We start from the raw sequence: 6450 nt of genomic DNA on the forward strand, positions 1-6450 counted from the left end.
CTGGAAAAATAAAACGGAAACTGTAGTCATCACAACAATTAATTGAGGGCAATAAACTGAAATCAACAAACGTTATTGCATCCAACTCCTGATATTAATGGGCTGAGCTAAAATATGTTGCGGAATAGCTTGGGACTGTCCTTACAAAGGGTGCACTAAACCGAAGGGAACAAATAGTCAGGAGGATTGCCTGCATACATTATGGGATTTTAAGTACAGTCCTGGACATAAAAGCATGTTCAAGAGAAACTGCCGCTAGGAATAGGGCCCTAGATTGGTACCTTTTGCAGACTATGTATAGATTGGTAGTAGGGATGCACCGATATGACATTTTTGGCCGATACCGATATCCAATATTTTCCTTGCCAAAAAAAACGATACCGATAAAAAAAAATGTTAGCCGTCTTTTAAGCATTCTAATACAGTTAAATAATTTAAACACACACACACACACACCACAAAGTAGTTTTTTTTGGCATTTACGCATGTCCCCATTACCAGTAAAACATAATCAAACCTATTTCTTTCACTTACGTGTGTCTGTTTCATGTCACTGTGTCTGTTTCCATGTTGTCCAGCTGTGTCTAACATTTCACGTAAACCCTGTTTCTTGTCTGCATCGAAGTAGCGGTCCTTGTACCTAGCATCGAGCATGGTGGCGACACAGTAAAGAGGCTCAGAGAGAATACCACCGAATCGCTTGTTCACAGCCTCGAGTACTTTTGTTAGTTAACCCCGCGGTCTGTGTCGGCAGTTTTGTTGAGCAGGCGCTTCAATGCCATTACAGAGGGTATCACGTCTGCTGCAGACGCAGTTGATGAGCTTATTTCTCCAGTCAGTTGTTCGAATGGAGCGAGGAGTGTGTTCATGTTTCAAATATATTCTCAAATGCCATTTAAATGGCAGCAGCGGTATAAGAACCAGCACATTCTTGAGCAATACGGCTTTCCTCAGCAGGAAATCCTCATCGACACACTGTGCTGTCAAACTCAGCATGCTCATGGGGCTGACATTACTGGTCCAAATGTCATGAAGCTAATAGCAGTGACGCCCGTAGCAAGTAGCTCATGGATGTGCGTTTCAACAATACTGTGTAACTCCGGTAGGGCAACATCTGAAAAATAGTGCCTAATTGGTAGTGTGTCCTGGGGCTCGAGGTGCTCCACCAGTCGGCGAAAGCCAACATCATCCACAACAGAGAACGGTTGATTGTTAAGGACAATGAATTCCATTATCTTGGTGTTAATGTCCTTCGCCTTTGAATTGTCTCGCTGAAGTGTTCTTACTCTTTCAAATGACTGCTGGACTTGTTGACTGCTCTATCCACACAGCAGACATTGTGGTCTAGGTTAGGAATGCTGTGTTGCACGTGTAGTGCGACATTTTACGTGGCGTCATTATGCCATGTACCTACGTTATATAGGTATGGCACGTCAGCTTTGACATCGGTTTTGCACATCGGTGTTAAACTAGACATCGGGTTGATGCCGATGCTGGTATTTTTAGCTAATATCGGCCGATTCCGATATGCTTACCGATATATCGTGCTTCCCTAATTGATACCTTTAGCAGACTCCATGTATAGATTGGTACCTTTAGCAGACTCCATGTACAGATTGGTACCTTTAGCAGACTCCATGTACAGATTGGTATCTTTAGCAGACTCCATGTACAGATTGGTACCTTTAGCAGACTCCATGTATAGATTGGTACCTTTAGCAGACTCCATGTACAGATTGGTACCTTTAGCAGACTCCATGTATAGATTGGTACCTTTAGCAGACTCCATGTATAGATTGGTACCTTTAGCAGACTCCATGTATAGATTGGTACCTTTAGCAGACTCCATGTACAGATTGGTAGAAGTGACTGCCCAGAAGCAGTCATCAATGTTTAGGTTTTCTAGAGCGTCAATACATCCTTTTCACATAAATCCTGACGGCAACAGAACGATGCTCTACTACTCCATCAACAAGGACAGGGGTCATATTTTATTCAATGTATTTATTAACGAAGTACCTTTTTAAAAAGAAATGTACAAGTGAATCCAGCGCTCTGCAATCTCTGTGTAGTCTATAGTTTATAAACCTCAGAGACTGGCTGGCTGTCAGCGGGTTGAGGACTGAAAACATAAGAAATATGGCAATGTACATATTTACATAGTGAAGAGCAGGCTTGTCTAGACCGACACAGCGTAATGTTGGATGAAAACAATAAACTAAATAACAATGATTTAAAAACAGCACCTAGAGGCTAATGCATGTAATGACAGGTTATATGACAATCAGTGATTGAAGTTAGGATGGGAATAAAAAGGCACAGTTTTCACCCCACCACCACTGACATCTGGGCCTGTATTCAGAAATCTTCTCAGAGTAGGTTGGCTGGATCTAGGATCAGGTTGTCCCCCTGTCCAGTTGGAACTTGCAACGCCAGGGGGGACGGGGGACCAGTATCAATGAAAATGTATTCCACTCACTACTGTAAGTCGCTCTGGATAAGAACGTCTGCTAAATGACAAATGTAATGTTATTCATTGTGATCTTAAAATAAAAAAATTAAATCATAGATCAGTCCCACATACTCTGTAGTGACCCTGTAAGAACTTAGTTAAATTAAATGGAAATTACCTTCATTATAATTACTACCATTCTAAAACAGGACCCTCACAGCTTTTCCCATTCATTTATGAGAATTCCAGGGAGACGTCTCAAATGGCACCCTATTCCCTATATAGTGCACTACTTTTTACCAGGTCCCTATGGCCAATGGCACCCTATTCTCTATGTAGTGCACTACTTTTAAGGCCAGTAGAGTACAATATAGAAAATAGGGTGCAATCCAGGACATCCCCCCCAATAACACAGCATTAAATACCATTCAAAAGGGGCAATGTAGTTTACAACTACAAATAAAACTAAAATCAGGTATAATCCCATGTATAATCGTAAAATACATTTTATATAAAATGAGAACATGCTTGCCAATTATTGGACAGATATTGTCGCATGAAACAACATTCTCTCATCTAAAACGTTATAATTCAGAGGGGGAGATAGTGGGTCACCATCTTGGATTTTTTGGGATGAAATAGTCCTATTGTGTATTTACCCTCTTCGACCAGATCTGAGTGCAAGTCAACATCAGGCACTGTTTCTCCAGAAGTTGATTTAAAACCCAATACATTTAACTCCACATTATAGACTGGACTATTGGGGGAAATAGGGATAACCAAGTGAATTTCTGCCATACAGACAGATACACAATTAAACAATACATTTCACAACGGGACTAACTGTACAGACAGACGCATTTGACAGATGTACAGACAGTGCCCAGACACAGACAGACATCGCAACACAGACAGGTTATGGATTTTCTTTGGCTGTTTACATAGATCCATGCACCGTAGATCAGTTCATTGTAGAAATACAACATAGTACATAGAATACACACAGTACAGGAACCTTGGAGTAAAAAAACAGATCCTAAGACAGTTTCCTCTCCAGAGAGTGACACCTTATTCCCTATATAGCACAATACTTCTGACCACAGCCCTATGAAACCTGGTGAAAAGTAGTGCACTATATAAGGAATAGGGTGTCACTTGAGACAACACAGGGTTAGGGGTAAGCTGATTCTAGATCTGTGCTCTGCTATGGGACAGCTTTGATCTGAAACAGATACAGGCCCTGGGACAGAGAGGAGAAGTTAGGGGTAAGCTGATTCTAGATCTGTGCTCTGCTATGGGACAGCTTTGATCTGAAACAGATACAGGCCCTGGGTGTCTGAGGGGAGAAGTTGGGGAGAGTTGCATTGCATTAATGATCGACAGACAGTTTTCAAATTCCAAACCAATACCTAGCCCCCACTCCAAAACTAGGGTGTAGGGGGTTCAACCTAGGGTGTAGGGGGTTAGGGTTTCAACCTAGGGTGTAGGGGGTTAGGGTTTCAACCTAGGGTGTAGGGGGTTAGGGTTTCAACCTAGGGTGTAGGGGGTTAGGGTTTCAACCTAGAGTGTAGGGGGTTAGGGTTTCAACCTAGGGTGTAGGAGGGTTAGGGGTTCAACCTAGAGTGTAGGAGGGTTAGGGTTTCAACCTAGGGTGTAGGGGGTTAGGGTTCAACCTAGGGTGTAGGGGGTTAGGGTTCAACCTAGAGTGTAGGAGGGTTAGGGGTTCAACCTAGAGTGTAGGGGGTTAGGGGTTCAACCTAGAGTGTAGGGGGTTAGGGGTTCAACCTAGGGTGTAGGGGGTTAGGGTTTCAACCTAGGGCGTAGGGGGTTAGGGTTTCAACCTAGGGCGTAGGGGGTTAGGGTTTCAACCTAGGGCGTAGGGGGTTAGGGTTTCAACCTAGGGCGTAGGGGGTTAGGGTTTCAACCTAGGGCGTAGGGGGTTAGGGTTTCAACCTAGGGCGTAGGGGGTTAGGGTTCAACCTAGGGCGTAGGGGGTTAGGGTTCAACCTAGGGCGTAGGTGGTTAGGGTTCAACCTAGGGCGTAGGTGGTTAGGGTTCAACCTAGGGCGTAGGGGGTTAGGGTTTCAACCTAGGGGGTTAGGGTTTCAACCTAGGGGGTTAGGGTTTCAACCTAGGGGGTTAGGGTTTCAACCTAGGGGGTTAGGGTTTCAACCTAGGGGGTTAGGGTTTCAACCTAGGGGGTTAGGGTTTCAACCTAGGGCGTAGGGGGTTAGGGTTTCAACCTAGGGCGTAGGGGGTTAGGGTTTCAACCTAGGGCGTAGGGGGTTAGGGTTTCAACCTAGGGCGTAGGGGGTTAGGGTTTCAACCTAGGGCGTAGGGGGTTAGGGTTTCAACCTAGGGCGTAGGGGGTTAGGGTTTCAACCTAGGGCGTAGGGGGTTAGGGTTCAACCTAGGGCGTAGGGGGTTAGGGTTCAACCTAGGGCGTAGGTGGTTAGGGTTCAACCTAGGGCGTAGGTGGTTAGGGTTCAACCTAGGGCGTAGGGGGTTAGGGTTTCAACCTAGGGGGTTAGGGTTTCAACCTAGGGGGTTAGGGTTTCAACCTAGGGGGTTAGGGTTTCAACCTAGGGGGTTAGGGTTTCAACCTAGGGCGTAGGGGGTTAGGGTTTCAACCTAGGGCGTAGGGGGTTAGGGTTTCAACCTAGGGCGTAGGGGGTTAGGGTTTCAACCTAGGGCGTAGGGGGGGTTCAACCTAGGGCGTAGGGGGGGGGTTCAACCTAGGGCGTAGGGGGGGGGTTCAACCTAGAGTGTAGGGGGGGGTTCAACCTAGAGTGTAGGGGGTTAGGGTTCAACCTAGAGTGTAGGGGGGATTCAACCTAGGGTGTAGGGGGTTAGGGTTCAACCTAGAGTGTAGGGGGGGGTTCAACCTAGGGTGTAGGAGGGTTAGGGTTTCAACCTAGAGTGTAGGGGGTTAGGGTTCAACCTAGAGTGTAGGAGGGTTAGGGGTTCAACCTAGAGTGTAGGGGGTTAGGGTTTCAACCTAGAGTGTAGGGGGTTAGGGTTCAAACTAGGGTTCAACCGAGGGTGTAGGGGGTTAGGGTTCAAACTAGGGTTCAACCTAGAGTGTAGGGGGTTAGGGATTCAACCTAGGGTGTAGGGGGTTAGGGATTCAACCTAGGGTGTAGGGGGTTAGGGGTTCAACCTAGAGTGTAGGGGGTTAGGGATTCAACCTAGGGTGTAGGGGGTTAGGGTTTCAACCTAGAGTGTAGGGGGTTAGGGTTTCAACCTAGAGTGTAGGGGGTTAGGGTTCAAACTAGGGTTCAACCGAGGGTGTAGGGGTTAGGGGTTCAACCTAGGGTGTAGGGATTAGGGTTCAACCTAGGGTGTAGGGGTTAGGGTTTCAACCTAGGGTGTAGGGGTTAGGGTTTCAACCTAGGGTGTAGGGGTTTGGGTTTCAACCTAGAGTGTAGGGGGTTAGGGGTTCAACCTAGGGTGTAGGGGGTTAGGGGTTCAACCTAGGGTGTAGGGGGTTAGGGGTTCAACCTAGGGCGTAGGGGGTTAGGGTTTCAACCTAGAGTGTAGGGGGTTAGGGTTTCAACCTAGAGTGTAGAGATGGTTCAACCTAGGGTGTAGGGGGTTAGGGGTTCAACCTAGAGTGTAGGGGGTTAGGGTTCAACCTAGGGTGTAGGGGGTTAGAGGCAGTTGAACGGGATAATAGACATGAAGCGTCTCCTGGAGAAGCATGGACTGCCTGAAAACAGATTTCAGCCCTTATAAGACTCAGCCATCTTGCTTTAAAATATATACCTTTACATATAAAAACACAAGGAGTCCCAAACCACACCCTAACCCCCCTCTCCCCCCACGTAGTGCACTAGCTGGGGAATAGGGTGCCATTAGCCATAGGGCTCTGGTTAAAAGTAGTGCACTAGAAAGGGAATAGGGTGCCGTGTACACATGTTTAAAACCTACTAGTACCTGTACATTACCCACCCAGAAAAAATACTCAACGTCTACAGGTAAAAATACTACTTTTCCTT

This window comes from Salmo trutta, chromosome 38 (genome assembly GCF_901001165.1).
Source record: "Salmo trutta chromosome 38, fSalTru1.1, whole genome shotgun sequence".
Taxonomy (NCBI): Eukaryota; Metazoa; Chordata; class Actinopteri; order Salmoniformes; family Salmonidae; genus Salmo; species Salmo trutta.